The sequence below is a fragment of the Centrocercus urophasianus genome, unplaced genomic scaffold (genome assembly GCF_019232065.1).
Source record: "Centrocercus urophasianus isolate 14NV4802_14NV808 unplaced genomic scaffold, USGS_Curo_1.0 seq_23, whole genome shotgun sequence".
NCBI classification, from domain to species: Eukaryota; Metazoa; Chordata; class Aves; order Galliformes; family Phasianidae; genus Centrocercus; species Centrocercus urophasianus.
In genome coordinates, this window is record NW_024884789.1 from 4103764 (window position 1) to 4128236 (window position 24473).

General features: G+C 41.0%; 1 long non-coding RNA gene across 15 annotated transcripts in view; it reads left to right on the forward strand.

Moving 5' to 3' along the window:
* Positions 1 to 22015, forward strand: part of LOC122163106 — a 33669-nt gene extending 11654 nt beyond the window's left edge. For 7 of the 15 annotated variants that reach the window (XR_006169815.1, XR_006169818.1, XR_006169816.1 and 4 more), the window contains 5 exons: positions 8856 to 9146; positions 10737 to 11389; positions 12474 to 12560; positions 13166 to 13269; positions 21375 to 22015. This is a non-coding gene — a long non-coding RNA (uncharacterized LOC122163106). The remainder of the gene's footprint in view (positions 1 to 8855; positions 9147 to 10736; positions 11390 to 12473; positions 12561 to 13165; positions 13270 to 21374) is intronic. The other 8 variants (XR_006169809.1, XR_006169813.1, XR_006169811.1 and 5 more) reach the window with 8 other exon arrangements.
* Positions 22016 to 24473: the final 2458 nt, after the last annotated feature.

Consider the following 24473-nt stretch of genomic DNA (forward strand, 5'->3'; position numbering starts at 1 on the left):
AAACAAAACATAAGGCAGGGAAAGCTGCTCCTAAAAGGTTTATTTCTAGAGAGTTTTGTAGCTCTGTTGACGTTACAGGGATAATGGCTGTATTGCGACAGGCTTTCAAGGCCCAAGAGGTTTACGTTTGCTTCTGACCAGAAGTATAATAACATTTTAAGGGTGCAGGAAGTCTCATCACTTTTCAGATATTTAAAACAAGATCGGAAAAAAAAAAAAAACCCCTTGGGAAACATAGACGATGGTGGGCGGTCCTGCTGAGAAACAAGGGCACAGACAAACTAAAAAAACAACCACCCCCCTGAAAACCCAAATAAAAATCAATACTAAAAAATCCCTAGCTTTGCCAGCTTTTCCCTGCTAGCTATATGAAAATCCTGGCTATTAAGCTCCTAGGATAGTACAGCTCTTTTCTCCAGGGTTGCAAAGATAGAATTTATTGTCCATTTGGAGCGCTCAAGTTTAGGCTAATAAAAGGCTCTCTGTAAGCAGAAATGCCAAAGTTGATGTTTGGCGTAGTTCTCAATGGTGGAGTTTATATAGGATGGGGCTCTGTGCTATTTAGAATTACTCATATCTCAGCAGCTGAAGATGATTTGACATACAGGAGTAAATGATAGTAGGCGACGGCTGGAGGTTAATCAGCCCGCTTTCTGAACTGGGCATTTGAAAGCAGGAAAAAGTGAAAGCTGCTCTCTCTCTCCCTTTCCTTTTCTAAGGCACTGCTAACTTTTATGATTTTTTTTTTCCTCTTTCTCTTTTACTATCTGTCTTTGTGCCTGAGGGCCAGTGAAAGAACACTGCAGATTCTAGATTGCTTTCAGAGTTTCCCTTTGCTGATGATGGATTACCATGTCAATTTAAACGGCATAGGATTAATTTGTTTCAATGATTTCTCTTTAGGCTGAATGCCAGTCTTTTTTTTTTCTATCTCTCTCCTTGCTCTTCAGAATAATAATAATAATAATAATAATAATAATAATAATAATAAATCCTTAAAAACCCCAAACGCTTTTGATATCCCACGTTAAAAAGACAATAATAGAAATAGACAAGTTAGGTGTAATGTTGCAACACAGTTATAGGTTTGAGTGTTTTTATCTCATTTTAAGGGGCTGAAGCATACAGTCAGTCACATTAAAATGAAATTGGATCCAACGTTTATTCAATAAATACTTGTCTTGTAGGTAATCCAGAGCAGAGTGCTTTTGACACATAAGGACTTAATTTGTCTTGGATAACAAGTTATTAATATGGCACATTTAAACTTGCCACCTACAATAAGGTCATTTAGATCTATAATATGGCTCATGAGGGAACTCCATAAAGCCAGAAACAAAGTTAGGGACCGCCCTCGCACGGGGCAGCTCCCGAGTCAGCGCGTGGCTCAGGCTTTGCTCTTTCCAAAGAAAGTTCTGAGAGGGAGAGCCCTCCCAAACCCCAACAGTTCACACCTGCTCCTCCCTGACAGGTGAGCAGAAATAGGGAGGGAGGAGGAAAAAACCCAAACACACCTTTTCTGAATGAATAATGTTGAAAGCCGCGTTGCATCTGCAGGCAAACTCACTGCAGTGCTGAGCGAAAGAAACAACATTTGGTTCTGAGGCAAAATTCGCCTGCGTTTGTGCTCTGCCTTGTCCACGTGCTCTGCGATTTTCTGGCTTTTAATAATAAGTGAGGAAGTTGGAACATAATCCACCCATAAATGTTATTGCTGTAACTTGACTGCGCCGTGTTTGTTCGCGCATCAGCCGTCTACGGAAAGAGAGGTGGGGACGTGTGTTGGCGGTCCTCCTGCAGCCTGAACAAACAGAGGTCTTTGGGTATAGATTGGGTTTCAGACCCCCAATACTTTGTGGTTGCTTTAAAATTTGGAAAGCTGGGGAAAGGGTTCAGTTTCAGACCTGTCCTCACTGAACCACGTCTGCAACAGTCCCATGGGGACGGGAACCCAGTGGGCATGCTGTATAGGATGTGGTTTGAGGCCGGCGATGCCTTCCCTGCACTGCATGTGTGAGCCTTGCTGTGCTGCTGCTTGACGTTAAGTTCTTGATTGCTCTTGCCCTGGCAGATTCTGTCTCTTTAAGTAACTAAATCTCATTTTTAAACTCTTCCTGGGAAAAGGATGTTACACATGAGTAGAAAAATGCAGGCAAGAAAGGCTAATTGAATGAAAAGGGAGAATTAGGTTAAAAATAGAGTACAATCTAGTATCACATTTTCACTAGTGTAACCTGAAATGAAGGTGTCTCCGAGTCCCTAGTGATGCCAGAGTGTTTAGATGTTGGGCACAGATGGAGACACCTATTGAAATGTGTCTGAAGAAGATTAATAGGACTTGTCAGTGTTGGGAAAGCACTGCTTTGCTGTAAATTTCTACTAGCACAAGATGAATTACCGATGAATGCTCAGTTATCAACCCCATCACTATCATTGGACACTAAATCAAATTGAGCAGTTATCTACAATCAGAAAATTTCTTTTAAAAAGAGGCATACACCTTAAGGCTTAAACTCTTTAATAAGACAATAGCCTCTGTGGTATGTGTGTGTTCACGAAGGGATGTCGCTGAAAGTTTCTACACAAAAAGCTTCTGTTCTGAAACGAACTCTGGGTTTAGTGTGAAATCGGGCTTGTCGAACAATAGGAGATATTCAGAAATCCTGGTGGTACAATACAATGTTCTGCCGGGGGCCGGATCCACGCCATTAGATTTTGGATCGAGCCCTATTTGTGAATGGCTTTTTGTCAGCGCTGCTTTCTCTTTATTTTTGGTGATGATAAAAAAACTTCTCTCTACCTTAAAGACTCAGCATCCTAATCATATATTAATGCAAAATAGCTGTCAAGACACAGGGCGTAAGTATAATGATAACAGCCCCCCCCAGCATATTTAGGAAACGACAGCTTAATATAATGAAATACACGATGAAAGAATGAAGAACAACACTGAAGCTAGGAATATTTCTTTTTACTCTTCTACAAAAGGGGAAACTGTCACAGGCAAAACTACGGCGAGCGTTCGTTCACCAGCCCCGTGGTACCGCATATTAGCTGCATTCACCATGTGACGCCGCTGATGACAATGACATTAAAGAAGCACTATGTATTTTTAGTTTCTAGGACTTCTCTTCCTCTCACTCAGGCACAGCACCGCTTTATCCAAGGAGATTTATCGCAGCATGTTTTCAGGAGTCAATTTTTCCCATTTATTATAGACAAGGGCAGTCATTTATGTATAGGGAGGGAGACAGGTACAGTGCTGTTATCTGATCGGTGTCCCCAGCACAGCCACCATCCTAATGGATACTAAATTCCCACTGTGTGGGATTGGGCCCTGCCTGGGCTCCACAGCCCAGGAATGCATCCTCCCCATCTCCTCCACATATCTCACCTGTGATGTGTGCTGCTTTGTGAGGAGGGAATAACGTACCACTTACCACAAAGCACGGCTTCAAATCCTTTGTGTGTTTTGCATCCCAGCTTATTATTTACCACCTTAAAAATGTGACTGGGGAAGGGACAGCAGCTGTTATCACCTTTATTTTTATACCCACATTTTTGGGCAACAAGCACCCCGTATTTGGGCTGGATTCTCACTCGGATGGAAGTTACTACCTTCTGGCAGAACGGAGCCGATCTCAGCCAGCCACAGCCCATGCCCTGCTCACACGGGCTCTGCAAAGCATCCCCTTGTTCATTTATTTCCTTTGGAGGGCATGATTCCTTGAACGTGTTCGCTCTACGGAGAGCAGCGGTCAGTTTCTAACTTTATTTTCCCCCCAACAAACACAGTCAGAGAATATTAAGAGGGGATATTAATAGAGCTGAGTGCGGCATGGTGCTAGTTAGGTGTAGTAGCTGAGAAATATGAACTAGTGAGCATAATCCATAAACTCCATTTGGTTACTATAATACTCCAATCTGTATTTATTACAACCCCACTCTGATGCTTATACAACAGCAATTGCTAGATTTATACACTCTAATGGTTTCACAATAGGAAAAACCTGTGTTCTTTATCTTTCTTTTCCTGTCCAAAATAACCCCTTCCACATATACTTCAGGCTTCTCTGGACCTTGTCTGGGTTTAATCACAGGCTGTGGGACAAAATGTGCATTATTAAGAAATATAAATATTTTCAGAAGCAATCAAAGGGTTGAAAGATTGATTCGGCATGTAGATTGGATTTAATTCGAAGCAGCTTTGTTCTAATGAGTACTACTGGGATACAAAGACAGCAGCCGCTTATGGCCACCAGTTGGGAGCTTGGATTCGCGGCAGTAACCTGTCAAGAATTTCACCCAACTGCCAGGTATTAAACAGCAGAGTTCTGGGGAAGTCGATGTCCAGCCTCCTCCATCAGAGGCTGGAATAGGATTTCAGAGTTCCTATTTTGCCACAATGACAATTAAGGACAATTTCTTTGCGTAAGAAGGTGATTATTTTCTTTTTCCCTTGCAAAAGTGAACTCACTGTTGCTCACTGTTGGCTTGGAAGATCACATCCCCCCTGGGAGACCCAGCAGAACCGCCTTGCTTGCCCTGCTTCCCTCAGAAAAGCCTGCAGCGTCCTACAAAACATCCTCAAAGCTGAGAAAACGGGACAATTTGCTGCTTTACCTTCAGATTAAAACAAAAACAAAAACAAAAACAACAAAAACAACAAAAAAACACAACAGAAACCTGAAATTTCAACGTTTGCTGCGGGGTGGGGGGGTCACGTCACAGGTACTTGGGAGCACAAGACCCTGGAAACTCTCCTAAACGTTGAGCGTACAGTTGGAATCACAGCACATACAGGATCAAACACCCACTAGTTTCTCTCTCCCCATAGCCCCCCCTTGCCTACTTTTGTCCATAAAAGCAATAGAAAGAGAGAAAGCTTGAATTTTCTGAACTGTTTCACCCATCCACAGCTGGAATTCCAAAGTGAAATGAAAATGCCTTTAAAATCAACCCTACATGGGAGCCTGAGAGAACAAGTTTTCCTTTGTTGTAGGGTATAGTATTATTTGCTGTAGGTTTTTGATATACATTCTAAATTAGGCCTGCAAAGGAATGCTTCATCTTTAATTCATCACTCTCAGCTGAAAGAGATTAGCAATGTCTAGCACGCACCCTTCGTATGGTGCTGACCTCATCAAGTATGGCCTGAAATTAATTAGCCTCATTCATTCCAAATGGAAAAGGATAATGGAGCTGCATTTTAGAGATGACCATCACAAATTGTATGCAGCATATTTAAAATCCCTCCCCCCTCGCTCCCCTCCCCATTTAAAAAACTATGTAGATTAAAATTCTTTCCAGAACTTGCAATATGTCAGAGTTATCAAGGCATCGGGAGCAGAAACCACTCCGTTTTTATTTGTGGAACTGGGAGCCACATTTTGTATGTGTGGCTGTAAAAGCGGCGAGTCTGTCTTGATGGCAGAACACCTGGAATTAATTTGATATTTCCAGGTGCTCTGGAAAACCAAGGCATCAAGCACTTGATGTTCAAACATTCTTCCACTCGCTAGCTTAAATCAATATGAAAGTGGTGTCCCTTTGTCATTCATACATGCAAAGTGCTAGCACAAACTCCAGCTTGGCTTCAGAGTCCTACATCACTCATAATCTAATTAGAAATCAGAGCAGAGCTGAAGCAGCATTCTTTGTGGATTCTTGGGCAGCAAATAGGGATACTTGTCTTTTGTTTCCCTCCCCGATGGCATTGTTCACAAGCTTTCACACCACATCTCTAAAGGTGGTTAGGTGCCTCAAGATGCTGACAGCCCTGAAGGACAAGATTATTTCGGTATTTAGGTGCCAACCCTGGGTGATTTCAAACAGAATTAAGCAACTGGACATTACTGGGGGGAGAAATAAAAGAAAAAACATCCAATGTGAATGAAAAGCTCTAATCTAAAACACAACCGATGTTTTTCCGCGGTAAAATTGCCTGCAGGGTTATTCTGCTGAAGTTTGCTGATTCTACCATGGTCAGCAAGCTCCTGGCTTCAGGCAGTGCCTCTGGGGCTGGGCACCACGCTGCCCTTGGCACTGGTCAGTTTCTCAGAGACAGGGAACACAGCAAAGAACTCAAGCTTTCCCACTGGATTTTGGAATATGCCAATGACTCACAATGGTGAGGTCTGGGCTAAAAGCAGATTCAATCTGGATTCATCCTTCTGTGCTCTCCTCTTGTGAGCAATGACTGCTGATGGACCCCAGCGGTGTGGGCTTCTCCCTCTGCCTCCCCGCCACTGATCATCTGGAGGGCCTCAGATAATTCTGTGGGTAAGAGACACGTTTTTCCTCACACCAAATAATGCACTGTGCAGTTGCACACCCAAGGCTGGATACACTGGGAAAAGGTTTTATGAAAATAGACAATCAGTTATTTCTTTTTAACACAAATATCTCCCTTCCAAAGATCTCGTTCAGTAAGGCAGCCACTGAATCCAGGATTGAGCCCGTTATTATTAATCCTAAACGAATTCACATTTGTCTACCATGAACAAAGCTGCTGGCCATCTGATAATCCAAATTTACTCAGGAAAAAAGAATGAGCAAATGTTAGAAGCAGCAGGTGAAATCATACCACAGTTATTAAGCCCTCTTTCAGGGGAAGCATAGGACAGATTAAATTGTTATGTTAGGCCATGTTGTGAGACCACGTCAATTTTGTTTGAGATCTTATCTTAGCTCAGAACTGTTTCCTCCTAAATTAAACCAAATGCTGAAGACATGAGAAGCATACTGAACCAAAGATGCAAAACTTTCGGTTTAGAAGCCTTCTGATCTTTTGTCCACAAACTATCAAGTTTTAGAGCTGCTGAATATTTAATAATAATGATTATCTTCAATTTGCATAAATTCATTTGTCATGCTGCAACACTGGCACAGATTTTCCTCACTATTTTTTTGCAACGAGGTGTTGATTTTACCTGAAAGCTGTTTTCATTTGCCACAGATCTTACAGACTGTGATCCTATGCTTACATTAAGCCTCATGCACTAACCGAATGCAGTTATTCATTCTGTCTCTGGTGCTCTTAATCTCCTTTTCCAAACACCACTGTCCAACACACAAACAAACAGAATTTTACAGCCAGAATGGACAAACCGAACTGGCACTTTGTCCAGCTGTCACCGTGCACAAGCAGTTTCCTACATTCAGAAATGCGGTGTAATTCACCCTAATAATAAATCAAATCTAAAAATGAGCTGAACAGACATTTTCAGGAATAAGTAAGTTTCCAAATAAACCAGCTTTTTAGCTCAGCCTTTACTATGTTGCACTGTAAATCAATATAGTCTGCACTCAGAAGAACCCAGATGAGTTTGAATTGCCATCATTAAATCCTATTTCCCCCAACACAGCCAAACTAGGAGTCTCACTCCTGACACAAGACTTTTCTCAGCTAGGGACAACTTCCTAACTTCCTACAGCAATGATTCAGGCTCCAAGCAGTTCCATATTTTTTAGAAAACAAACCATTACCAAAAGACACAGCGCGCTTCATCCCTGGTGTCAGAGATGGAGTAATAGAAGAAATAAGATTATTTAGCTGCTTCTAAAGACAAACATAATGATTGTGCATTAAATAATGCAAACTACTCAGCTGGACTTCCAGTTACCAGTATGCAAACTGTGTTCATCCATCACTTCATTCACCTCAGCTGTAACCATTGGTTAATGCTCAACTGGTGGGCATTAACACTGAGCTGTACATGTGAATGGGAAGAAAAGGGGAGTGCAAAGCTGTATAATTAGCTGAGATGAGTAGGATACCACTGCCAGCCTGAATCTGTTGATGACACCAGGCATTAGGCAAGTAAATCTTTACCTACTGAAGTAACAGTTCACTTGCTTTCAGGAATGACATCCAGGAGGTACCTATGCACTGCTTGGAAGTTCTGAGTACAATATAATGATTCAAAATGGAGGCTCAGCTTTACCGTGAAAAACCATCAGTGTTTCTTATTTTCAAGAGTGTTTAAATTTGGTCTTTATGGCTGGGAGTTAGGATCTCATCCATGAAGTACTGAGCACACAGAGCAATTCGGGTGATTTCCATTCTCATCGAGCAAAGACTAAGGAGGTGCTCAATGGCACCACGGGGGGTCTGTGTGTATGGTAAGGACCTTCTGTGAGTTATAGCTTGCTCCTATTTGCATCATATATCAGTTACCTATAGTAGTTTTTCCTAACCTGCCGAACATTGCATATCCACACATACACAGCGAGCACATGTGCTGAAAAACTTAAGTATATTGAGTAGACATTTCTGCTCTTTATCCCAGATATATTATTTTGCTCTCCTGTAAGATTTTCTTTCCATACATCCTAGTGCCACCATCCTTTTCTCATAATAACATAAATTAGCACTCTATAGGTATAATTACAGTAAGAGTTATTTTACTGCAAATACTAGAAGTCCATAACCTGTAATTCACTTTTTCTGATACTCCTCTATTCTAACACAAGACATGTTATTTTAAACCATCTAGGACCTGAAAGCTAATTTTGTACAGTAATATGCAATAGCAATGGAAGCTAAGCATCCTCCTTAACCCAGGTTTTAGAGCAGTGTTGCATTTCTTCACCAATTGCTGCTTGCTTTGCCTACAAATACTATAGCTGCCGTGCCCATTAGGGTTGCAGTCTGAGAAATAAACAAGAGGAAGCATGATATGTCTTTATCTGTTTAATTTAAGGCAAGAGTCTATGAAAACTTAAGACTTATTAGCCTGGAATAAATAATCCCTTGTACTATTCCATGGCAGATTCAGGGGCAACAAAAGTATTTGTGCCCTCTACCGTGAATCTGCCATGTTTTCATGACACCAGCTGCTCTTCTCTTACAGAGACGAACTACCACAAGACAGTGTGCTTATGGGGACCAAACATGTGAAGACAGAGTTGATGGATCTGGAGCCCTGACTGCTGCCCGGCAATGGCTCAACATGGACTGCTCTCATCCTGGCTGCTCTTCAACAGTACTTTGAACTGCATGAAGACTTAAGAACCAAGCCAACAGCAAGAGCATGACCAAGAATCTGAGAATCAAGCCCACACCAAGTGCGTGAAAAAGTGTTTACTCCTCTTCCAGACCATACCTGAAACATGGCGTGAAGTTTCATTCTCTTCTTCTGCAGGTAGGAGCACTTTTTTCTGGCTCACATCTTTGTGTAGGCTCACTCTAGGTTACAGGCTCTAGTGTTAGCAATGAGCAAGTCAATGACTCTAAAATAATCCATGAAAACCTCTGTCTTCCTCTAGAACTGACATTGTTTCATCATTTTCTCTCCGTTTTCTGGATAAATGCCTTCAGCATGAGAAGGGCACGCTGGCTCACATCCCACTTTATAGCTCAAAAGAACAAACTGACAAACATTTTTAATATGCTGCTGCTTATCAACATCCCAGTGAATAAAGGCTGAATGATATTTCCCTTTGGTTATTCATATGTGTACATGGATATGCTGATAAACTGCCACTTAGTCCAGAGGCTGTAAAAAAAATCGCCAGATAAAATACAGTATTCCTAGTGAAAACCTTTATGGAATACGTTCCTGCCCAAGCTCCTGCTGGGAGATGCACAATAATGCTCCCTGAGACCTGGCAACCCTTCTATGTGAGCATATGGTCTGCTCAGCTCTTGCAGTACCACTGCACAGCGAGTGAGCACACAGCAAAGTCAGAGCAAGCAGAGGGCTGTTTAATAGCATGGGTTCTGTGGCTACATCAAACTTTTCCAATACTTCAGGAATGGATTCTTTTTCTCTGCTATTGAAGTGAGCACTGTTTGCAGAAGCAGGAGTGAGCAGAGACAATCTCTTTGGGGCAGAAAGAGCTCACAGCCACCTCCTGCAGAGCCAGTGCTGCTGTGGAAGGGTCCTGCCTGATGTGTCAGAAGTTGTGTTTTCTCATGGCATTACACCGCCTTCATCCCTTTTTTGTCTCTAGATGCTATGTAATTTGCTCAGTAATTGGAACAAAGAGAGGGACCTGAAAGTAAAAATCCCACTGCTGATGTAGACCGGTGCAGGGCAAAATATCAGCTACAGTCACTGTGTTTCTGAGGGAGCCAACAAAGCCAGGCGAGTCAGTGCTAACAAGCAGATCTCGTCCTGCCTCCGCTCCTCGCGCTGGCAGAGCACTGTGATGAAATCACTGCAGCAGGGATTGGGCCAGGAATGAGCGGCTGAGTTGCAAAGCAAATTAATTCCTGCCAAAAAAGTTCAGCTATGCTCAGAAGTATGTAAAGTGTCCGATTTGAGAAGTGTCAAGTAGCATTTGTGACCAATTATCCAAGATGAAGGGGGCAGAGCTATGTTTATACGTACTAATCTTCAGCCAAAGTTTGAAAACTCCAATTCATGGACACGCATCAGATTTCCTTTCCAGGCTTGGCATTTGCCTGTACGCACGCACGCACATTGCTCAGGGATGACAGGAAAACATGATTACGACTTGCAAATAATACAAATAAAAAAAAAATAAAAAAGTGAGTGGAGCTGCCATGCAGCAGCAGCATGGTAATTAAGCCTATACTGTGATAAGTGGGGAAAAAAAAATCACAGACCGCTGTATGAGTAAAATAGCTTTATCAGCTGAGCTGAAATATTATGGGTGATGCGTCTGCATTGTTATTTTTCCACAACCTGAGAAGCCTTGGGAAATGATCTACACAAAAGAATACGAACTGAAAGCTGCCTCTGCCATCTTCTGTTTAATTAACACAGGTATACCAGTTTAATGCAATTAATCAAGATAGTAGGGATTAAACAGTAACTCAGAGCTGAACACGACAATGTTATCAATTCCATGGTGCAAAAGGGCTGGGAGAAAATGACTGTGGTGACTAGAAGCACTATGGGCAAGGACAAGCTGACTGGAGTTTTGGGTGGGTTTCAGAGGTTTGTATTGATCTATTGAAATTTAAGAGTTGTTGATTTTTCACGTGGCCAAGCAGTTACCCGCCTTGCCCTTTCCTTTCCCCTCGCAGACCCTCCAGGGTAATCCCCCCGAGTGGCAGCAACTCTTAAAGCGATTCCTCTCTCTTCTAACAGGTTCCTGATGCCAAAGGTCTGACCTTACAATGAGCAGCACACGGGGTGAGACCGGGCACTGCACTGAGCTTCACACACAGCTATTTTGGTAACCAGAACAGTGTAGTCAGGATAGTACAAGCACAAGCACAGTGAAGGATTTATCAACATATTAACTCTGTCAGTGCTGTGTCCCTGTACAGGTTCCTGTGTCTATTTCAGATCATAAACTCAGGCTTGAAGAAATCTTTGTCTGCAGGAGAGGCTCAGCCTGGCTTACTGCCACACCACTGCCCTTGTTAATCCACATACTTCCAGCCCTGATGCACTGGGACCACCACTGCCGGGTAAGAAGTTGGCTGCGTTCTCTGGGGTCATTCTCTTGGCTTAAGAATGTTAAATTGGGTGATAACGAGGAGTAACCACGTCCCTTTTTATGGTTAAGTTGACACTTGCCTTCTAGTAAACAGATGCAGCGATGACCCTCCTCATTTCTCACAGGTCACCAAACAGCCCTGGGACGGGAAAGGTTATTGGCCATTTACCAAACTCTGTTTGACTTGGGTTCATGGGTGAGAGATGAAAGTGCTATACTGCATTACCCATCTCCAGGGCCAGCCAGACTCCCTCAAGCAGTGTTTTATTTAACAAAGCAACTGCTGACTCATGGGAATCCAAGAGTTAAGGAAGAGAGGACACAATTTCAACCGCAAATACTTCCTTAGGGCAGACATCTTAAAGCAAGGATGAAACTCCTTGTTTCAGTGCTGCTCCAGTACACTTAATGATCAGCATGCTTCTCCTGTAATGAATCTCCCTTCTTACCACCAGAACTCCTATTGTGCAACTTATGGTGTTTCAGCCTCTACACTGTCCTGTTTCACGCCATCTCTCTGGGAGATGCTCCAACCCGGGGCAAGCCTGGACCAGCTACTTGCCCATAAACAGCTTCTAACAGCTTCAGAGACCAGCCACCGTGTGCCTTGCCTCTTACCCAGATGAAACAAGCAGCTCAGGATCATACATGAACCATTCCCCCGACCTGAGCTACCCAAACATTTTGAATATCCCAGCGCTGAGATGGTGACAGAGCTTCTTGGCTCTGGAGAAGCAGTCCTTGCTACTGGGATAGTTAAAGTCCTGCCTTTTAAAGATGATAGGTGCAATGCTTAATGCTGCAATGGTTACAGGAAGGAGAACATCTGCTCAGATCAACCAAGAATTTAACCTGGTCTCATGCTGAATTTCTTAAGATCTCAAAATCCCATACTGTTCCAAATTCACTGGCAATGATCAAAATCCTCTTTTGTTTTTCTTCCTTCCTGTTCTAGTGTGAACCATGAAACAGTCAGAAGTTGCATTTATTGTTTGATGCTACTACATCACTATAGCCAGTTCTGTTCCTCTTGTATTTTCTCCTTAATTTAATAGCCAATTTCTAGCAAAATCTTGTTGCCTAGATCCTGCCAACAACCAGGGAATAAGCGCAAGCCAGCAGAGAAAATGAACGACCAGAAGGTAGGTGAAGACTGATAAATGCAGGCCATTCATGTGACAGAATCCGATTCATTTCAATGCCAGGGAAATTTTTAAATGGGACTTCTCCCAGTGGAGGGCTCACACTGCTCAAGGCCTGCTTCACTATAAAGACAACACATAATTATTCAGGCCTTATGATTACTCCTTATTACTAGATTCCCAGTCACAGGGAGTGAGGGCAGAGGTGAGCTCAGGCCCCAGTTTACTACCATGCCCTGTACAGACTGTACAGTAGGAGCCCTATAAAAGGTGCTGTCTGCTTTATGGGGATGACAAATGCAGCCAGGCTGAGGGTTGAAGTGGCTGGTCCAAGATTGCAGATCCTATCAGCAGCAAAGCTGAAGGCCCAGCCCACGCCTCTCTCTACCTCCTAATCTACTGCTTCAGACACTTTCTGTTTTCACATTTATTTTGAATCACCAAAATGAAAAATGGAGCAAGTGCCATGTCCTTTGAAACACTATTTATTGCATTTATTGAAAACATTTTGTTTACTCGGGCTAGCGGAGATCATTAAGTGAGAAATTCATCAGGAAAAAAATATAGGCTGGGTGTGACTGAAAAACTTGTGCTATATTCTGCAGTACCAGGATCCTGCCATCCTATCCTCTGCTGTCAGGTTGGGGTCACAATTGCCATTTGGAGAAGCTTCCATGGAGATGTGAACAGAATATGAATACAATTCTGTGTAAGTAGATTTTTGTTCAGTTTTAGTTTAATGCAATGTATCAAGTCTGTACAGAGTCTGCTGTTAATCCCAGCCTCGTCATGAAAATGCATTTGACCACTACAAGTTCAATCCCATAATGCATACCTGTGTACCACACCGTAGCAACACCCACTCCATTTATCTATTAAAATTATTTTACCAGGTCAGCCCTTTGAGATTTCACATTTCTTTTGTAAAAGATTCTACAGCACACATCAGTTGTGCTATCTCTCTACCTTCTGATCAGTTGGCAGATTTTCTTAAGGCTATTTTAACTTATTGTAACATTTCTCTACTTTCTTATTTGAGTAATAGAGGCTTTCACAAGCATAATATGACCTAAAAACTCAAATATGACTCTCAAAAACCAAATAGATACTCATTATCATTTTCTCTTTAGAATTTGCAAGTTCTGGGTTATCTTCCACAACCTTTACACGTTAGCTAGTGTTTTACCCTTTGGTAGTTTTGCTCAATTACAGAAGGTTGTGATAATTGACAGATGTGTGTTTGTAGATTTCTTTACAGATGAAATCAATGAAATGTCCTTAAGTCTAGTAACTACTCAGTACTAGTTTATACGGCCCTCTTTGCTCCTACTGCTGCTTTGAACCAATTTATTTAGTCATTTTGACTTTACTCAGATGCATTCCTTCCTGCTGCAACAGCAGTTACACGGGATGTTTGAAACCATGCAGTCATTTCCATTCTGGATTTCATGAGGGTTTATTCTTGTCTGAGTGGTGAATCATACATACATCCCTCTGTGGATTCCAGGTGAGTTAGTCACACTAGGTGCTTCCAAGTAATACACAGAAAGGTGCTGAGAAAATGACAAGTCTCTGCCCAGTCAGAAAGCTCAGCAAAGGTAGATCAGAGAAAAATGCCCTTAAAATTTTTCTAGGGGAAACCCAGGGCCAGAAAGCTTCTGCCTTCGAAGAAGCCTGACAAGCAGGGAGGTGGAGTTCTTGCACTACTGACTGACCAAGGGCTGCTCCCTGTCCTCAGAAATAGATCAGGAAATAACTGAAAGTACCTGAAGATATCACAAGGATAATTAAGTTTCATTGTGAGAATAAGAAGGTAATCTGTCTAGACAAATCTAGGGCCTAGCACTGAAAACTGTAGTATCTGAATATAAAAAATGAGTAATTTTGAATAAAGATGCCTATCAGGACTGCAAATTCAGAGGGTAAAAAAGTAGCCTTGCTTAATAGACCATCTCTCCATCTTCCTCTGGCTCATTTTCTTGTTCTATTTCTTCCTTTTGTGTTCTTGCAAAAAAAAAAAAAAAAAAACCACACCAAAAAAACCCCCACCAAAAAACACATGTAAAATCTGATACTGAGAATGCTTTAGCTTCGTTTCAACCTTTTCTTCTCAAAAGGTTTTGATCCACTAGGAAGATTCCCCCTAGCTCAGCCACAGTGGAGGAAGCCTTGCAGACCCCTTTGCAGACAGAACAGCTGTATTTTGAGGGGTTCTCCGAAGCGGTCAGGACCCTGCTCTTGTGGAGCTCTCGAAAATGCTTTTGAACTGGCATGAGAAATCACCTGGGACCCAGAGCAGAGCACAGGGCGCACAGGACAGTATTTCCTCTGTGCCTTTTTTGCTGAGCAGAACTGCTGCACTATAAACAAATGTGAGTTTTGCCTCATTCTTAGATAGGGTGAGTTATGAAAGCCCACTCCAGACATAATGAATGTATAGATCATTTTGACCAGATCATAATCTATGAGTAAATAATGTTCTCTGAAAATGTATAGGTGAAATAAAGAACTTGCTACTATTGCTCTATTGGTATCAGGGATTACTGATGAGGCCAACATAGGTCTGAGTCTCTGTGCTGGAGTTTATATACAATGCAGAACTAACGGCAGGGTTTGGCTAGCAAATTCCATCCCAGATCGGGATATTCAGGGATTATACAGCTGCAAACAGAACCTGAAACTACAGAATTTATCCGTCTCCAGACTTTATCACAAGCCCCAAACTCAGATTGGGGCTCAAAACATTTATAAAACTTTGCCATTAGGTTCCCCTCATTTTGGTAGTGATAATTAATAAGCAAATCCCATAGCAATTTTCAAAAGGAGCAGGACTCTGGTACACCCAGTCTAACAGCTATGACTTCAATGCACAGAGTAAGCCTGCGGACACCATGCTTAGGACCCAATGGCTGGCTGCCATCACGGTCTCTACCACAAGGGAGTTAGTTTTAAAGAAGCTGGCACTGAAGTGACATCTGTGTGCAATGTGCTGCCCTGTCCAGACACTGGACTCCATGTATTTTGCCCTAAAACTGGAGAGGAAGGCACTGGGGAAAAAAAAAAAAAAAAAAAAAAAAAAAAAAAGAGGAAAAAAATACGAGGGAATAAAAGTACTTTTGAAAGAGAAGAAATCTACATTTCAATGAAAATCCTTTCAAGGCATTTCAAATAAGAGTCTGAGAGAAATAATTACAAAGTTTGGAGAGAAAGAACGTTAGCTTTGATATCTTTTTCTTCTATGAAGCAATTAAAATAAGCAATTTTTCAAATACTAAGCAGAAAATTACTAATGGCTGAACCCAAAAGCTTTCATTTCCTTCTTGGGGCCTTTATTCTTCTAAAAAAAGACAAAAAATGTGAAGGTGGTTTTCCAGATAGATTAATGCATAAAGCAGTCGCTAGTTGGATGTCATAAAAACTACAGCAGCATAGAATAGCTGAGATTAAGAGCTAGATCTAAATCATGCAACAGTCCAGTTAATATCAATGTCTAATTAAGAAATGCATAAGAAGTCTGTAATGTTGATTTGATGGAGAAAAACTCTAATAGGGTTTCTTTTGGAATTTTCCATTTCAATTGCTGTGTAGACTTTTAATGGATGTCCTCTCCAGTCTTTGGTATTAGCAGGAATCATCCTCAAATTAAAACCAGGGCCTAAAATGGAACACAGGTAGACAAATTAGCTTGTCTGGGAAGCAGTCTGAATAGCATGACAATGTGAGCTCAACCTGAAATTTTAGTACAAATAGAAGAGAACGAATGTCTCAAATCTGGTGTGGAAACCCTATGTGCTTATCATTTAAACAATTTAAAACCCTGTAATTTCAAACAATGCAATGTAACCTGTTTCCTCACCTCCCTCAGCCTGCCAAAATATGCAGAAAGCCACAGACCATTAAGAATTATTAATTAGCCTTTTTAAATTGGAAGACCTACTATAGCCATGTAGTCTTTCTGTAGCCATGCATGTTACTGTCACCTCAAAGTGGGCTCTTCTTGGCTTGTAACAGCATTTAGAACACATGGCTCCCTATCACCATCAACGCTGCAATTAGTCTCCCACTCCCTTCTGGGTAACTAACACACTCAAACTTTGAGCAAAATGAAACCTGTGGCATCTGTCCCAGATTATCCAGGATGTTTGGTCTCTAGGTATGAAAGGAGAACTGGTTTTACATTGTGTGTCACAGATACCCTGAAGTTGTTAAGTTACAAGCAGTGTAACTGTTAGCACGCATAAATCCTCACAGCAAAGAGGGAGAAAGCATAGCACTGGCTTAAAGCAGCAGTGTATTTGTTATCTCCACTTTGTTGTTGACCCAGCAAATCCGGGGGGAATTATCTCAAGAATCCAGGAAGACAGCAAACTCAAAATAAGCCCTATGACCTAAGGAGCAAGCACACTGGGGAGTCATTTTTAAGTTCATTAGAGCACATTAAAATACAATACACTGACCATGGTAAAGGCAAAGCATATTATTCCTTCTGCCCACATATTTCTTTCAAGTACTAAATCCATCTAGAGTCCTTTCAGAATCATACCATAAAGCCTTGCCACTTCACTTTACAAACAAAGCAGAAAAGACCAGAGGTAAAATCAGAACAACAGTGAAAGTTTGGCACTTCCAAATTGCTGTCATTGCCTGAAATGTCACAGTCTAAATCCTTATCTGGCATTTTTCCATTGATCAATGAGGCACAGATGCTTCATATTAAAAAGCAATACCATGGGACTGGGGATGCCCCAAGGATTGTTCTCCTTGAACAAGGGAGCTATGACATTCTCAGCACGGCACCCAACCTCTGAATGATGAGGCTCTAATGATGTGACATTCAGCACCAGAAGAGGAGTCTGATTTTCCACAAATAATTCTGCTTGACTGTATGACTGGGGAACTACCAGGTTTCCAAAATAAAATGGAGCACAGCTTTTGCAGGATGCTTTCCCTGCAAGCCTGGATTTATGTAATACGTAGGAAATAAGAGTATGAAGCTGGCTGCCTTCTGCAAATAATACACAACAGAAAAAATAAACAAACCTTAACTTGTCCAACACACTTGAGAGCCACAAATTTCCTTACTGTTTTACTGAAGGAGAGGACAACTTCTTTCCTCCATAAAACTATCCTTTCAGACATTACTACAGTCATGACCTCACTGTGGTTCCTGGATTCTTTCTGAAAAAATGAAATGAATAATACACCAGTGATCTCATCAAAGCGTAAAGGACATCTTATACAGGAGAAGAAAGAATATCTGGAGAACCTCAGTGCTCCATCTGCATAAAGACAGTAGAAAAAGGACTGTAACATCGGAGAGAATGAAAGATTCGATGATGGAAACACATTTTTCCATCTTATAAACAATTAGGATTCATTTTACCTATCACACTGGCCATCCTTCTAGCTGTCCCTACAGGTGTTCTTTTTTTCTCGTGCCTTTATCAATACCTTCTCTTGTCTCTTCTGTGCTTTTCATACATGTTTCAACATACTTGGTTACTCTTTGAATCATACACACTAGTGTTCTCAACAACACTCAAATATATTTTTAGGATACAACACAGTGCTGTTATACAAATATTCACAAACTTCATTCATAGCTTAGATAATTCTGGCTAAGGACATGTTTCTTCATGTTCATGTAGTTCTGATGCCAAGGAGTCCTGGGTTATGGGAGCTCCCATGTATTTTGTGGCCCTGGTACCTTCTGGCAGTAATTGGGAGGGCAGGCAGGGAGAGGTGCTTTGTTTTCTTTGGCTGGACTGTCTATGAAAGAGTATTGGTAACTGACAATTCCACCACGTTTTTCAAGCTGAGGCTGAAAACAAGAAAATCTGCAGAATCCGAGTGCAGCATTCAAGACGCAATATCATCTCTTGCACCCACAGGTGCACCTCATTCTGGCCTGAGATCACATGTTAAGTGATGCAACGACAAACTGGTTTCCTCACGCCAGAGCTGAATGTCACATAGCTGCCCTGTGCTTGTGTCAGTGCTGTCAGTGCTCTGCCACATCTCTGCTCCTCTAGGAGCACAGTGACAGCACAACCCTTTTCCTATCCCATCACCATTGCCCACCTCTTGATTGCTGCAGGCTTGGCAGGAGTAGACAAACCTATTCCTTCCTACCTGCGGCACTGCTCAGCCAGGAAAAAGCCGTGGGGCTTTCCCTGCAGGGGAAAGTTTTAGCCAAACCATCACTTCTGCCAAAAGAATGAGGAATTCCTTAAGGTAGGCTTCCTTGGATGCAAGTAATTCTTCGGGCTAAAGCAGGGCTATAGCTAATACATCTGAGTCACAATGTGGATTTGCACTTTACCTGTTAAACGTAACTAGTTTATGTCCAAAATACAGATTTTATTCCTAACATCACTTACATCTTCACAACTTCTACATGAGCTGTAGATGTGACAAGCTGAGTGACTGAGATTTCTCTCACAGTCAGCAGGAGAGCAACATGTAAAATACCTGTTTTTCAGAGGTGAGGTCACCAGCACCCCCACTGGCACATCTGCTTTGCTGAATAAAACTTCAGAGATTTGCAAAACTCCAACATGCATAAATTGAGTTGAGTTCACTGGGCCCACACAAGATATCATTTGATCTACTCATTTAATAGCAGTTCAGTGTTTACTCTCTATACAAAATATTTTTCTGTTACATCAGCCTTTTACATTTTTACAACAGCCAGCATCTCACCAGTACTCATACATGGGTACTCGTATATTAATAAAGGACAAAAAGCTAAGAGAAATTACAAGAGAACTCAGGATACCAATAGGTCAAAAAAGAGCCTAAATACATTCAGTGGCTTCAGAAAAATGCTAATATCCAATGTTTCCCTGCTTAGACTGTGCAGCTGTTGAGATGAGACTGCCTGAGCAGAGCTTCCAGAGGGACATCCCTGAAGCCTTGCACAGAGCCACCCACATTTGGCTTTAATGGTTTCAAGTATTTCTACTACTTTTTTTTTTTCCCCACTCCTCAGAAAAAAAATCTTCTGATTGTAACACGTTTGCACTTGATGCCTTAGGTAGTGGTTCTTGCTCTGTGACCTCTTACACAGTACTTTCTGCCTTATACAGCATACATGAGATAAGTGCTAGTCATATACATCCTAATTCTTTCTTGATTTCATCTGATCTAGAAATACCTTTTAGATATCTGCAATAAAGATTTCCAAAGACTTCTTTTGTGTGCACATCTTCATCTGTTGGGTTTGGTCTTTCAATGTCATTATGAGTCTTACAGGATACTTGCAACACATGCATCCAAACATCATTCATTGTTGTGCATTGTGCTTCCCCTCACCCCCCTGTTGACTATTCCTAAAGTATTTTTTTGGGATAGCAGAAGCAAAATTGATCATAATAATGCAAGTGAGAAAACAGGGAACAGATGACCAGCAATATAACTGTTTAAATGGAATTTAGACCTGCCATTTCCAGAGCAACTTGATTTGAATTAAAAACCAAGTGATTTCAAAAGTCTGTTTAATACTGGGAAAACTACGAGCACATTTCATCTACATCCAAGATCCCAGCCATGAGATTACATATCTCAAAACAGACACCTCCTTAAAGAGGCTGTTTAAATAATAAAACTTCTTGTAATAATCAGAAGAGATGCACTGAGGAAAGGAAGCACCTGCTTCACAATGAAAAGTTTGATTTTGGAAAAGGCTCATTAGGTTAAAGGAACTGCACTGTAGCAGACAGCATGGCTTATGCTGATCTTCATGGAAGTGACTATTTAATTAAGAGGTAGACATCTCAGTTTTCCCCCGAAACTTACACTAGAAATTCAGTACAAAGGTTTGCTGCATTTTATCAGGTTGACTTCATTACCTTCAGGAGTAATAGAAATTGCATTTGTTTCCCTGGGCTGTGGAATACAGAGAAACCCATGAAAAGAAAGAGGAAAAATAAGAGATGCTGATTTTCTTTGGCTGAAATAAAAAAAATAGGGCTTTGAGAACATTTGAGTATAGTATGCCCTGGATTTTTAGGAGAAGCTCAAAGAAACAATTTCAAAGAAACATTTTCTAAATGCTTGTCTGTTAGTTTATTTTCATTTTGTGTTGCCACGTATAATTACAAGAAACTTACAGAAGACCCATAAGACTTTCAGTCTGTTAGAAATGCCTTTTCCAAGATTATACTGTAGGCTATTACTTCAGCCCGCTGGGTATCATGTGTAGGCAAGGTGTAAGATTAGGCACATGAATATTTCTGTCTACCACTTGTGTGCCGAGACAATACCAACTCACACATTCTTCTGTCATTGGTCCTTATTCCATCGAGGATATTCTTAATTACCAGCAAGACAATTGGGTAATATCATATAAAGCATCACAGCATCATTCCTGTGATGATTTACACCTGCTAAGAGCCTGATTATTGAATTTTACCATATAGTAAGCTCAGAAGGTAGACAATATTTTTCTACAGGACACTGTTTCTATTTTTAAGATAACTACTCTCCTTCTTCCAATTCATTGGCACAATTCTCTTAAAAGATAGAATGTTTGTACACACAGACACTGGTTCTGAACATCTGAGCTGCCTTGAAAAACTCAGACTGCTCCTATAGTAGTTTAAATCAACTCAAGTCTAAACACTGAAACACTGAATCTGACAACGTGCATGAGGGTCATGGGGAGCACATCCCTTCTTGGGGATTCTAAAGAACACAAAATAAAATACACAGAAATAAAAACAAGTTCACTGCATCCCTTGTTCCACTTTGAGACTATGGTTTTATATGGCTTTTATTTGTATTTATATATGTATTTATACACAACCCTTGCAGGATTACTTCAAAATCTTTGGGAATGATGGAAATTCTGTTGATTCCAGCCTCTGCTTTTCATTATGGAAGATATTTGTGCAACAGGTTTGCTGAAGATGGAACACTAATGAAATGGGTAATTTCATAAACACACTGGGGAGGGTAAGTGTCCAACAGAAAAGAAGTCAAGCAGAAATTAGTCTGCTTGAAACAAACAAACTAAGGAATGCCTGCTAAAGAGTCATGAATTTCTTTATAACACTTTTTTTCCCTAAATCACCTACAGAAACTCTGCAGCTGAAGATGCTTTGATAGCAGTTATGATCAGAACACCAGTACTTCTCATACGTGAAATACAACATTGGGAAGGATTTTTTCGCTCCTCAAATCACTCTTCTGAGGCTTTATATCAATCCCAAGCAATTTGCCTGGCCATTTCTATGATAAAATAGGTGTTTTTATCCATTTAGAAGAGCAATAAAACTAAGGAAAATTCAGGCAGAACATGCTCTTTCTTTAAAGCTTCAACTCATAGTAAGAATCTGGTTTGTGCTGTACTTCTCTCATGAACTCAACTTTCCATAGTGCATTAAGTGTTGTAATAATGCAAATCAAATACAAATTTTAATAACTCCTTCCATTAAAATGATCTATTAAAGTTTTAAGAGTCCAACACTTATGAGCATTATTCTAATTGCATGATTTTGCTCGGGGCAGGTTTTACAGATCTGCCTGATCATTGGATATTTGCACATTTAGGATTATTTTAAATTAATTTTTGGAAGAGTTTCAGTCTCAGTAGCAACAGTTGTTTAATAGTTGTCTTGTGGGTAACTACGCATCTGCTTCCACACGAGAAAAAAAACGACATACATTTAGAACTCTGGGAAAGGAGGTGGTGGAGGTTTATAGAATGACAAGCAATATGAAGAACATTCTGAAGATGTGTGCTCACTTTAGTGCAAGGAGCAAAAGAGGCTTAAGAAGTAATATACATGTTAGGCAACACAGTCAAATTGCGGTATTCTCCCACAGAACACCAACAGATATAATCATATGAAGAAAAGCTTTAGAATTCAATGAGTGCACTCCGTTGATACCATTCACCTTTCTTGTTTCATGCAACTTGTAGGATGGATTTCTAACAGAAGGATGTGCAGTGGAACTCGCACACACTGGCTTAGAAAGTGGGCAATGCTTTGCAAAGCTTCCTAACATGTTTATGTTAACAGAAATAAGTCAGATCAGTGCTGAGGGACAAAGTTCGGTAATTCCTCCTCAGAATCCATCCCAAACAAAACCACTGTGAGATATTACATGATATATATGGTCTGTGTCTGAGGTCTTCCATGAGACCTTTGTATGGGATAATAATGCCAAACAGGCAAAAAGGGTTGGAGAGAACAAATCAGTTTTCAAGAGGCTTCCCAACTAAAAAGAAGTTAAAGATATTTCAAAATAAAGTGTCTCAGTAGATACTACTCTAAATTATCATTGGCTTTGAAATATGCTTTGGTTTAAAATTTTAATTTCTACACGAAAGCAAAAAAAAAAAAAGAAATATTTTGAGATTACTGAAGAAAATAATTTGGTGCTTATTCCATTCCTTTTAAATGCATTGGTTAGTCGCAGAATTAGTTGAAAAAAATGAAATCTTAAGAACTCCCAAAGGATAGGATGAAGTATTTCTCTACTAGTTACAAAATGAGAGAAAAATCTTATGTCACTTTCATTAGCACATAGATTTAGTGAAACGCTCACATTCTCATAGAGGCACATACTGGAACTCAAGGTTTGGGTTTCCTTCCAAGTGTGATGCTTACACACGGTAAGTGATAACTCTTTCTTTATTAGACACTGTCATCTACATTTCTAGAGAAATACCTGGAGGTGTTCCAGCCTCAACACGGGTGATGGCCTTTTTTTCCTTATGGAACAGAATCCTAGAATCCTTTTAATTGGAAGGGGCCCTTAAAGGTCATCTAGCCCAACTCACATGCAATGAACACGGACATCTGCAACTCGATCAGGGGGCCTTGAGCCCATTCCAGCCTGACCCTGAGTGCCTTTGAGGACAGGGCATCATTTTTCCTACACTGCCACAAACAGGACAGGAAGTCTGAGCAGGGAATTTCAGCCACTTTTAGTTCACAGGCTAACGTGTTAAAACAAAAATGATGATTAACTCTTAAGTAATTTAGAAGTGGGCTATCCAAGGTGAAAGAGCCCTAGATGCCAGGAAGGGTTAGGCTTTGGGCAGGGGACAAGGCAGCCAACACAGGGATGGTGTGCACAGCCATACTGTGTAATGATAATGGTGTGGGGCAGGAACATCCCAAGGTGTCTGCTCAATTTGTCAGGAATTTCTCCTCTGAACTATTACCTCCAGATCTCCCTAGAACACTCTCGGTCCTTTTATCTCTTGAGCTATCTCAGAGTTTACTGCCTGCCTATCGCCTTGGCTGAACTACACTAATAGTGAACTAATTACATATGAACGCTCTAATTTGCTTTATGTCTTTCTCAAAAAACCACACGTGTGCAGGCATGCACACAAGTAAACTTTTGCTCATGCTATAAAATTGCAGCACGATGTAGAATCAGTGCAGCAGCCCCAACATTACAAAACATCACATGCTCACTGCCCATCTACTGCTTGTCCCTATCAGGCCACCACCAGTGCCTGTCATTCCTGATCTGCGACATCGCCTGCTGCTCCAGACCAGAAAAGGGAGCAAAGAAGAGAAATACGTGTTTGTCATTGAACTGAACTAAGAAGGAAGACGAGAACGATAAGATCATCGCCTGCAGCACTTTGTTTATGAGAACATCCTTCCAGTGATATATGCCTGCACCAGGTGAAAGTATTGTGTCACCCCTAACATATTTTAAATGCCAGGGCTGTCATGCAAGAAGACAATGATGAACAAGTTTAAACAGAATATGGTATTGTAGCCATGTGCAGTGTTACCTTTTAAAGGTTTGCATCAGTAGCATTTCTTAACAAAACATTTACGAACTGTTACATTCCCCTACAGAACCTCTTTCATATTCCCAATGAAATTACTCCTATTTTAGATGAAGTATGTGTAACATAATACACATATTAAACAAATCAGG